General features: G+C 40.2%; 3 long non-coding RNA genes across 5 annotated transcripts; 1 reads left to right on the forward strand and 2 right to left on the reverse strand.

The window, feature by feature from the left end:
* Positions 1-456: 456 nt before the first annotated feature.
* On the reverse strand, positions 457-11,796 carry LOC127531582 (uncharacterized). Its single transcript, XR_007938708.1, has 3 exons — positions 11,697-11,796; positions 893-992; positions 457-566 (listed from the first exon to the last, which is right to left on the reverse strand). It is a non-coding gene; the product is annotated as an uncharacterized LOC127531582 (long non-coding RNA).
* Positions 1,566-6,964, forward strand: LOC127531580 (uncharacterized). 3 transcript variants are annotated; one of them, XR_007938705.1, is made up of 9 exons: positions 1,566-2,151; positions 3,035-3,653; positions 3,874-4,274; positions 4,343-4,419; positions 4,493-4,670; positions 4,779-4,852; positions 5,388-5,503; positions 5,805-5,929; positions 6,604-6,964. It is a non-coding gene; the product is annotated as an uncharacterized LOC127531580 (long non-coding RNA). The 3 variants fall into 3 exon arrangements; XR_007938704.1 differs by having other exon boundaries at positions 1,567-2,151; positions 3,874-4,419; positions 6,604-6,963; XR_007938706.1 differs by lacking the exons at positions 3,035-3,653; positions 3,874-4,274 and having other exon boundaries at positions 1,588-2,151; positions 6,604-6,903.
* Positions 8,887-9,776, reverse strand: LOC127531581 (uncharacterized). Its single transcript, XR_007938707.1, has 3 exons — positions 9,692-9,776; positions 9,318-9,397; positions 8,887-8,978 (listed from the first exon to the last, which is right to left on the reverse strand). It is a non-coding gene; the product is annotated as an uncharacterized LOC127531581 (long non-coding RNA).

Genomic DNA, 11,796 nt, shown 5'->3' on the forward strand with positions numbered 1-11,796 from the left:
CCAGGCCCTCTCTAAGTTTTGTGTATGGGCTCTGGTTACAGAATCTACAAAGTGTCTCCTGTGGCAGACAGTATGGTGATCATAACCTTCCTCTGACAGAGCTTTCCACTCATCGGTCACAATGCTGGATCCCCTCCTAATATGGCGGTGTATGATGGGAAGAAGCTGCTCTTTGGAACGCTTTGCGACGATCTTGAAAATCGGTCTCCTGGTGGTCTGCGCAACTTCCAGCATACCAAATACCCATTTTTTATTCCGTCTTCATGCTGGTCCCATTCTTCCCCGGTTGTACTGTCAAACATATTTTTTGTAATTTTCGGATTAATAGTTACATGCACAGGTAATGACATTTCCTTGAATAGAAATGCATGCGCGCGCACACACACACACACACACACACACACACACACACACACACACACACACACACACACGTGTATCATAAAAATGCATCTTACCTTTCTTTTGTGTGAGAACTTGCTTTCGTCCAGCATAACAAAGCAATGATGGCCACCAACTTTCATTTGACCTTGAACTCGAAGTTTGCACACAGCACGATTGCAGACCTGCATGTAGGAAACAATGACAATTCAGTTAAGCTGCTTTGTTAAGGTGTATTACTATATCCAGCCTCAACTATGGTACTCAAAAACTAACTGTAAAGCCATGGTAGGTTTTGACAAAATTTCAAATCATGCAGCCCATCAGCATGATTTGAAATTCTGTTCCTGTTAACAAAGGCTTCAATCATATTCCACTTTGGAAATTTAATTTGAGATGTTATTCTCCTTTTCACGTTATACAAATTCAATTTTGAATGGCCTGATTATGGTCCCTGCACATTTGATTCAAGTAGGTTAAATAAAAGCAAAAATGTGGTCTGTTTTTATACTTTTCTCAGAGATGAAGCCATCTTGGTTAAGGTCCTGCTACTGCCTGCAACACCATCTTCAAAAAGATCTGTCTGCTTCAGACGTAATCCTTGGGAGAACCTACAAAGAGATGAAAACAACTTCAAAACCACTTGCCCAATGGACAAAATATTCCATTAACAAAAGGTGGCTCATTGTTATTCTTATGAGTGAGCCACAGTGGCTTTTCATTTCAAATTCCTAGTGCAAGCATAGCTTCCCTGTAGTTGAATGAGAAACATTTAGTTATAAAGTAGGTAATCATTTGTTTCATAGAACACAAATACCCTTTTGATATTGACAGAACTTGCTAAAATGTGTTAGCCTAGCCATGCTACACCCATGTTTCTGACAGCACAAGGGTCTAGGGAAGCTCGACAGGGAGGGAGGCGGGCTAAAAGGTTGTCTATCAAATCCCTCTGCAGCAATTGGGTAGGTATACAACCAATCAGCGAAACGAATAGGCTGACGTGGTTCCGAGAGCACTGGCGGATTGTGGCTAAGTCCCATTAGCTTCCCAACCAGCGGAGCCAACTGGTATATTAAGGATTTGCCATATCCCGTCGGCATAAGTCCCAATACGTCTTTCTTCTCAATGAAACACTTAAGTGCTAGGCTGGCTACCACCAGCCTGAATCTCAAGTGAGATACAGGCTGGGTACCTGCTATTCATTTTCTTGTAGGGGTGGAGCAGTTTAAAATTTTCCACAGCCGTTGATTGGGCGCTGCATATGTCAGTCAGTCTGGGGCAGTTGAAGCTCACAGCCAATCGTGTCACTGCTAGCCGCTGACGTAAATGCAGAGCGACGGCAGCACCACGAAAAAGAATCATTGCTGTGTTTGCTCATGTGTTTGCTTCTTTCGCCATGTCGCCGGACGATTCTTGCCGTTTATGTAAAGTAAACATGAGGGAAAGTGGACCCCGTGTTTATGCACACTCCACAGATATGTTTGTGTCAAAAACAACGCCGACCATATCAGATAGGTTAGCGATGATGGACCTGATAGTCACCCCGGAGCCGGAGCAGTCAAACAGATGCTGCCAGCGCTGCACCTCCACACTCGGTCGGCTTGAAAAAGACTTTCCTTTATTCAGGCAATGGGAAGAGAACGTCCGGTTAAGCAGCGTATCGAAAAGACAACGTGAACCCACCCCGTCCAAGACACGAGGACTTTGAAAAAGACCTGCCCAAACCCACCGAGTCCACTAGCTTGTTCCTTCGGAAACACGACAACAAAGGTAACGCTTCTTCTCAATTGTTCTCGTGTCTTTGATTAGATGCATGTTAAGTACATTAACTTAACCGCGCTACAATCTCACGATGAACAATGTAACGTTAGCAGTTGTTTAAGTCACTTTACTTGACTTATATGCCAATAAGAAATAACAAAGATAACGATTTGCAGTTTATATTGTTGTCTGAGACAATCTGGAGAGGGGAGGACATTTGAATCCACCCCCACAGTTGTCTGTTGCGGTAGATTCCAGCGCTTCACTCTTTTATTTGACCATAATGTCAACAATCCATCCCAAACCTGGTTGGGCCATAAAGTACACGTGTTTATTAATACATTACGTTTATTTATTCAATGATATAAACAGTCAATTTCTTCAAGACAATGCATTATCAATATCATGCCTATTTAAGTGCACTAAAACCTAATTGAGGTTTAAAATATTCAATACAATTAAAATGTAACCAATCCCAGAAGTGTTTGTTTTTGACAGCAAACAAGAATTGCTCACTAATACTTTGACTTTGTTAAAGTAGCCCTTGTAATTATATTGTTATTTGATAAGTTGACCTAGAGCACGCTCTTAATATTATTACTGTGACTTGAGTTGTGATAAACGGACCACTTATAATAAACAATATTTATCATCTATAGGCTGGCAAAAGGATTGAGTCCCTGAACTATGCCTACACTCTCTGCGCATGCTTTTTGTAATATGCACTGATCAAAAGAGTCAATTAGAAACTACTGTTAATCTCCCCAATCATAAAAAAACATAGCTTGATGACAACCATTTCTAAAATGACAAAAGCACTTCAACCATAACACTAATGTGTATGATGACACTAAGTGTATACTTTGTGTATAACTAAGAATATTTCTTTCAGGTTTCTATCAATTATCCAACTCAAACACTGACGAGGGAGTGCCATCCTGAGGAAGATCCCATAATTAAATCCATAGCTCTGAAGAGATGGAAAGAGGCTGCCAGTCATGCACTGAAGCATCGTCACCTGCAAGACGAAATCAAAGATGAAGTCATCAAGTTAATAAGAAAAGAATGCGATGTACTGTGCTCTCGCAAGTATGACTTCATTCTGTGGAAGTCTAAACCGGCAGACCTCAAGTCATTCTCCTTCAAATGTTTAAGAGATGACCTCCATCGGCTTGCTCCCTTTCTACTTTCATTTTTCAACTGTGTCACAAACAACAACGACTTAGCTAGCTGTACTGCTGCAGCCATTGCAATAAGAGGCAGAAAACCGCAGCTAGCAGCATTATCGTATTGGATCAACACAGTTCTCCAGTATGGCGGAGCAAAAAAGTCTGTCTTCAATCGCCTCTCAAAATTGTCGATCACCACATCCCATAGGAAAGCAGTTAAAAAGCAACACGAGTTGGCACTTGGCTGTGGGGTTGATTTTGTAGAATTTAAAAGTGGCTTGAAAGCTACAGACACTGAACTGTCAGAGGGATCAGAAAGCCTTGAGGACTTTCATCTCACAGGTGAGGGAGAACTGTACCCCACATGAAACACATTTACCTTGTCAGTTATATTTTGCTCCATTACTAATTTATAAATACATGTGTTGTGCATGGATAGAGAGTCTGATAGTCATTTTAACTATCTTGAATGAAATTCCAGAATAGGTGTATTTGTATATGTTTATCAATATGTACATGTGTTAATCTAATGTTCTTTAATACCAATTATGCTTTTAAACAGATGAAAACCTCACAACAGCCCCCAGACATGAAGAGAGTCCTGTGACCTGCCCACCATCATACCAAATAATTATGGACAACCTGGATTTTTTTGTACACACTCACAGCCAGTCCATCAACAACACCAACAAGAGTATACACTGGATACACCATCTTGCAGTCAAAGACCGTGTACCTACACATCACTTCTCTAACATCAAACCAACAACAGACATTCAACAGTACAATCTGAAATCCTCACTTCCTCAGCGGAGCACTCAGGCTTTAATGCGCAGGGAATTTATTGTTCTTGCCACTAGAATGCTGACAAAGTACATGTCAGTATTCGAAAGCTTTGGAGAGTCAGTGGTTAATCACATTCCTCATCAGTATTCCAGTGAAATGTCAGCAAGATCAACTGATGTAAGTTGGAACATATTGTATTTTTTCAACACTGCATACATCTCTGATGTACTCTTTCCTCTCTAAAGTTCCCCTTAGGCCTCTTTTTTAAAAATGAGAACCAGAGAGGTGACTTAGTGGAAGTCTTGAGAGAAATTCAGCAAGAGTAAGTAAAAAAGTAAATTAAGATCCGATCTGTATTGTATATGTATCTATTAATCTGTCCATCTATCCACCAGGCACATGCTCAAAGACGCTGATTGTGTGCAACACTTACTAATTGGAGGGGACCGTCTCACAGAGGCTAACTGTCGCAATGTGCAGTGGGGATTTTCAGACGCAGATACTAAGGAGGAAAGAATGGAGGGAATGCATTTTAAATTTGAGGACTGGCATGCTATCAGAGTTCTGTTTGAGGTGAACGACCATATCATAAACTATTTGGTTAATTGAAATTATATTTAAAGACAAACACAAGTAACAGTCCATATAACTACACATATGTGTTGCATGTTGACTTTGTAGATCCATCACAAGATCTTTTTCAAAGAGTCCACCACAGACCATGGCACACTATTTGCGAACATGACCAAGTTGAGGTAAGACTACAGACGTTGGCAATGCTGTATAAAGTACTTCTGGGAAAAGTTAAAATCACCAACTGAAAAGTAAATTAAGTAAATGTTCATTGTAATGTATTTTTCTAGAATTTTAAAAGCAGGAAAAGTAATTCAAAATATCACATCACATCCATGTACCTTGGCCACTTTTTTTTTTTTAAAGTAGACATCACAAATATGAGATGAAAAATATGAGGTAACATAAGGTCAACTCAAGAAACATCAGTTTAAAAACTTAAACCAGAAGATGCAAGGTCTACTGTGTTGTTGTAATGAGGAAGTACTCTGCAATAGTGTGCATTTTACTCTGGGAATATTATGAACTTAATGTGTAAGTTATGATTGTAGAATGTGTCTAAAATAATACTTAAGCTCAGTATTGAAGTATTTTTAAACTCATAACTACACCACATTGCTTCCTTATTATTGTGATCACTTACACATCGACAATTACATACAAACATTTGAAACTTTAAATTTTTTGTGTATTAACAGTCTTTAATGCTTCCCACAGTTTCTGATGACTCAATCAACTGTGAACATGGCTGTTCTTTGTTCTGGGATGGGAAATGCAGACATCATGAATTCAGCTCTGCTGTTCCCGGGGATGTTGGTTGTGACATTGGCAGGGTATTGTGTTTTCAACTATGAATTGTATGAATGTGATGTTTGCTTGCTTACTTACATTATAAGTAATGTTATGATATTTAGTTTGAGAATGTGAGAGTCGAGTGCAGTAAGGGAGTGAGTGCATTGAGTGACTGAGTGCACTGACATAAGGTGCAGATGGGCAACAGAGAAAATTAACTGTTGCGCAGTGAGAAAATGAATGAGAAGTTTCCCTTACAAAGAATGTTCTTCAACTGCAGAAAGAAACACAAGACATTGATATATGTGACCTACACTACATTGACATAGTATGTCATCCCAGGTGCAGCGCTGCCAAGAGTGGACCTCATTCAGCATTCAATGCTTACAGGGACTTTGTGATCAAGGACACAACAGCCCTATTCCTAGCAGCTGTGATTGAGCATCTTGGTTTTCTTCATGTCACAGGTAAATCTGCAATTACCAGAAATTAAGCGGATGTTCATCCATTATTTTTTCAGTGATGCATGACAAAACTATGTCCCACATTAGTACAAACATGTTAGCATTGGTTTGGAATACTCCTGATTACCTGGTCATATAATTAGAATGTCAACAAAAAGTTATTTTATGTCATTGAAAGCAAAATGAAACATGTATAAAGTATGCATTCATTCAACACAAATATATTTGTTATTTATTTAATTTTAATGATTTTAACCAACAAGTAAGTAAAATCATAATTCAGTCTGTTAAAAAAGATAGAACATTGCTTTGAAATTTACCAATAAAAAGTAGGATATTTAGAAATGTTGACCCACTATATGAACATAAAAAAATGAGCTCTTACAGCACTAAGTATATATGTTGTACATGATCATATTGTTCTTGTTCACAAGTTTTACTTGTCAGTCCTTTAAAAAAATAATTATATATATATATATATATATTGCATTTAGTAATATTCTAATTATTGGACATGCCTATTTTTTAAAATAGTTTTCATTTTTTTCCAATTTAGATGATTAAACTATTATTTGAAATATATCTGTGTGGAATCAATGTTTAATTTACAAGTTTATCTTGAATGCCATTATGTAAATAAAATCAGGATATTTTCTATACTTTGTTTATCCTGTTAGATTGTCCTGAGTCCCTCATACCACAGCACATCAAGGAGGCCTCTCCAGAAGCAAGAAGATCATGGTTCAACAAATTAACAGCTGAAATTGTGGACAAATATGTTCTTCTTCCTGGCATCACAGAAGCTGCAGAGTCTGCTAGAAAAGCATCTGCAACACCGGTTCTAAAGAATCAGTTCCCATGTCGAATGGAGGGTTGTTCACGCACATTCACATATTACAAAAGCAGACTAACCCATGAACAGAAAATGCACAACCTGGTTATTCCAACTGACACACCCCAGCCATCAGCTCAGATCGCGATCACAAGTATGAACACACTGTTGCCAGATTGGGTTTCAGCTTCATTCTTTTGGACTTTATGGATGCAGTAAAGGAGGAGACGGCGAAAGGCTGATGCGTCTCTACACAGTTGCTCTGTTGTTTACAAAGCATATGGACATACAAGCTATGCTTACAGTACGTTCATGCTTACTGTACAACTGAATGCCACGTTGTCTCCACAGGTTGCTCACAGTCTCATGTGGAACAGATTCTGGAGCACCAGGGGAGGCAAGGGACGAAACATTCCACTAGATTTGCATCTGGAGCACTTAAATGGATTTTTGAAATCTTTCCTGAAGGGCCTTGGGCCTAACCTAAATGAGACTTCAGCAGCCAGAATAAGCAGGTCCATTGCTGTCTTCAAAGAAATGATGGCCGGCACCGATTTGGAAATGGGAATATCGAGGCAAACTGGTGCTCATCATGTGGACATGACCAAAGACATCCTCACCTTGGTAGACACACTGCAAGAGGCAGCAGCTTTTTAAACAAAAAGCAGGTCGTGTCTATGCTGCCTTCCCTGGTTTCCAAAGAAACCTACTGTCAAAACTGGATCCAAAGGCACTTTGGAAGTGGATGATGAGCAAGCTCAGTGAATGGCGTAGTTGTCCCTTTGTAAAGCTTTTGAGACATTTCCAATCATTATTGTTGGCATTGTAAATAGCTATATATTTAAACAAGCGATTTCTGTTTTAAATTTATTAACATTTTATTAAAACTATTTTTCCTTCAAACCTTGATTTGGTTATTTGAGTTTTCAAGTGACACAATAAAGCATATATTGAGTTTAACAATAGAATTTTTATTCAAGGTGACATGGACAACAGTTATTTACATTAGTTCAGAAATTAATCTGAGAGGGGGAGCAAAGACAAGCCTGATGCAATGCTGCTTAATGACTTGGTAGTGTCTTCATCCTCATCCTGAAAATCAAAGTATCCGGTGAAGTCTATATCAGGTGGGCAAATACAGTTCTTCACAAGTGTCTGGAAGTCACACAAATCAAAGTCTTTAAAACACTTTGTGAACGATCCGGAGAATTTCTGGCCATGTTTTATGTCAAATACAGAAGATTGCTCATAATGTCAGTATGTTAAATATTTCAGGAAGGCTTTCAATAACTGTTTCAATTAGCACATTGCTGAAACAGTGCAGAGTGAGACATTTGTGTACAGGTGTTCATCTCTGGTGGAATTAGACGTCCCCTATACTTCTCCAACAGCTCTTTGACCTGTCCCTGTTCATGCAATGTGACTTTCTGCATCTGACAGGTGATAGATTCTTTTTTGACATTTCAAAACTGGTGTAGCTACAGAGCAACAGTCAGAGTTACATTTGCATACTGTATGGCAAAAAGTACAGCAAGAATGTCCCGGCTAATACTAGAACCTCTCCTCAAAATGTGAATATAGGGGCCTTCCTAAAAACACCCATTTAGCTTTCTTGAAAGAACCGTCTTTGCTGCATTGTCAGTGTTGGCAACCTGTTTGTTTGCGTAAAGAACAGCATGAGCAGGAGAGCCATCTCTGCCTGCTCTTCCAACCTGCTGGAGAATGGCCTCTGGTCCTCTGGTAAGCCATACATGATCACATGGGAGACCTTGGGAAATTTAGGCCAACTCCAAGTGCTGTAGTTGCCACAGCACTCTGCAGTTCCTTCTCCGTTAATTGAAGACAGTACCCTACTCTTGTTTACAGGTAGAGTGTGGCTGTGAAACATCCCAATAAGGAGATTGTCACCTTTTTTCTCTTCGCCTACCCAGGCACTGTCCCAAGTTCAGACTTCAGGTGGAGGAATACTCTTGTCACAGTGTTATTGTACGGCAGTATATAATGACTGGTAACATATCCAGTCTTCTCTCTTTCAAGTTCTTCACCAGCCAGTCGAAGCAGTCTAAGAGAGTCTGTCACAAGCCGCCTTACAGCAAGTCTAATGTTGGGTCTGTTGGGGCTAACAAGTAATGTTGACTGCATTCTGGAAGTGTAGCCGTCTTCTCACAATGTCTCTTGAGTGCAAATCAGCTGATGCAGTCAAAGCCAATACAGGTGTTCCTGAAAGAAAACATACACACATTCAATACCTCAATAACACTGAAATAATTTTCAGGGCAGGCAGATCACCACATTTTTGCAATATTTAATTACAGTGTATACATAGTATGATATTTAAGCAGTACTTTGAAAAGAGCTACTTTAAAAAATAGAAGACATACTTAATCACTGCTATATATATGTAATGTCTTACTATAAGACATGGTTTTAATGTGATACATCATTGAAAGGTAAAACCTGTATATTTAGAGTATATATATATGTATATCTAGAGATTAAGTCATCAGACTTTCATCTGTAGTACAAAATCACAGTAGATAGTGTTACAGAATTACCAACCTGGTTTGACGATTGCTCGAAGTTCCCCCAACCTTGCAAAGCTTTCTCTGAAGGCCTTTTGTCCTCTCCCCGCATTCCCCCTGTTTGAAAAGAGAAAACACAGGTATAGCTTAGAAATGTTCAATATTGTCCTAAGGAAGTATTGGCGTGTGTATTTCACATTTTGTCACAATTCTGACTGGAGCTTCAACTACTTTAAATAAGTGGTTTGGATGTGCTCAGCAGAAGTTTAGACAGTAGATTTAAAGTGAAAAGTAAACGCTATCTCTGCCACAGTAGGTACAGGTATAACGATATAGTATTAAACACACCTCATCTTTCTACATACACACGCTCCCTTCTGACACTAATTAGTTTATATTAATAACACTTACCACTTGTATGTAAGATGGACTTCATCCACGACGATGCCTATAAGGTTGGTCTTGTATGCTTCGGTGGATAGCATGTTCTCCCACTGGCGCTTAGCCATGCCTCGGGGCTGCCAAACACCACCTGGTACGGCAACTCTTTATGTCTTTTTCTTCCCGAGGCCCAACTGAGTCGCAGAAATCCCGAGGTCGGCTGCTTCCTTTATCTGATCTCTATCAAGGCAATCAATGGCGACACTACCCACAACAACAGGGGTCTTGATAGATCCGATTCCTTCGCAACTAACGGAGCTAACTGGTAAATTAGACTCTTGCCAAATCCCGTGGGCAGTAAAGCTAATACATCTTTCTTTTTGTTGACAAAAGCTTCTAAGGCCAAACGCTGTTCTTGTTTTAAAATAAACGGTCTTTCTAAACTATTCAGAACTCTGTCCAATGCTTTGGTCGAACGCAGCCGCCGCCATCTTTTTTGTTATGAACAACCCATCATGCATTGCGCGTAGTCGCTTAGTGTGCGTCATCGTCTAACTGTCCCTCCCCGTCCTGTGATTGGATCCCTGACTCAGGGACAAATTCAACCCCAGGTCGCCAGACTGCCTAGTAAACGAAATGACAATGAGTGCACAGGCAGTCTGGGTATTCCCAGACTACTTAAGTGCCGTCCTTTGTTTATCTTTCAAGTTGAATTTTAGCTTCAAATCTTTAAGGGCTGTGACCAAAGCCGAGTCGAAAGATAACTGTTTATTGTGCGCTGGTTGTTTCTGTCAGAATCGTCACACCCCTGTCATCCACTTCGTTACGCCCACCTTCTGACTCTACACTTCATGGTGATTGGTCCGGCCAGTTTTAGGAGAATCCAGCCTCGAGCCTTATGGAGGGTAACTAGACCCTCCCTGGCAGAGAATTAAATTCGCTGCCGTGGGTTGTCTAGCGCGGCTAGGCTAAAAACGTGTAGCTTTAGGAGTCCTTCATGATTCCATTTTAAACCAGCCAAAATAATTATTGCATAAAATAATTGTTTTCCTAATATCACATTTGCTAATGCTTCCCAAAATGTGTAATATTGTGGCAACTTCAATATTAATCATAATTTAAGGAAATTCAAGTAACTGAAAAATGCTTGGAAAAAATAATTTCAGCAGTGAATCTAGAAATAATCCAAATTTTACATTTCACATCAAATATTGTAAATGCAATTGCCACCTATTTTATACACCTGACTTGAAAACCTTAAAGCAGAAGAACAGTAAGATCAAAATAAAATATTGAGACTTAACCACCTCTAGTTTTTTATACTGTGTTTGTTCAGCATATGGCTAAAACACAAAAACTTCATAGAAACTCTTCTCAAACAGAATAACATTAAGCAATGGTCGATACCACCAAAACTGGACTGCTTGAACGACCACTGAGCCATCTTCTGTTGTTTTTTTAATACCGTGAGACCAATATCGACCCTCCCCCACCCCTGCACCTGCGATTTCAGCACAGAAATGATTCCCGGTTGAACTCCGGTCACCGTAGGAAAACGCTATGAGCCGCGGTTGACACCGCCCTGCCCGCAACAGCTATTTTCTAAATGTGCCCGCTCAGCCCCGGTCGCCGGTCCGCCGCCGGACAACACAATAAGCCCCGGGGAGTCGCCGGCGTCGGGGCAAATGTCAACCGGGCTCATTATGTCGTCCGGCAACAGACCGCCTCCGCCAACAGCCGCGACGTAAGGCGGCGGGTGGCTGTGACCGTGGCTACTTTGACATAATGAGCCCCAGAAAACCGTCACAGCGACTTCTAGCTGAGAAACGTTGTCACCGTTAACTACTAACGAATATCAGGTTCAGTTAGCCAGGTACTTGCTAGCTAAGGTTAGAACAATGTATGCTAACATTAGCGCTAGCTAAACATGCTCTCAACACACACGCTCTCGATCGTAAAGCCAAAGGCAGATACACATTTACTTGAATTTAAGTTAACCGTCGTCGGTAATAAATGTCTACTGTTTAATACTCACTACAAAAGTTGCTTTTCGTGCCACGGGCTCTCTGAAAACAGTGACGTTGTGCTGGTTACTGTCCTCCGTCTCTTCACTTTTGCCGCCACTTCGACCTTTT

The sequence above is a fragment of the Acanthochromis polyacanthus genome, chromosome 21 (assembly GCF_021347895.1).
Source record: "Acanthochromis polyacanthus isolate Apoly-LR-REF ecotype Palm Island chromosome 21, KAUST_Apoly_ChrSc, whole genome shotgun sequence".
Classification (NCBI taxonomy): domain Eukaryota; kingdom Metazoa; phylum Chordata; class Actinopteri; family Pomacentridae; genus Acanthochromis; species Acanthochromis polyacanthus.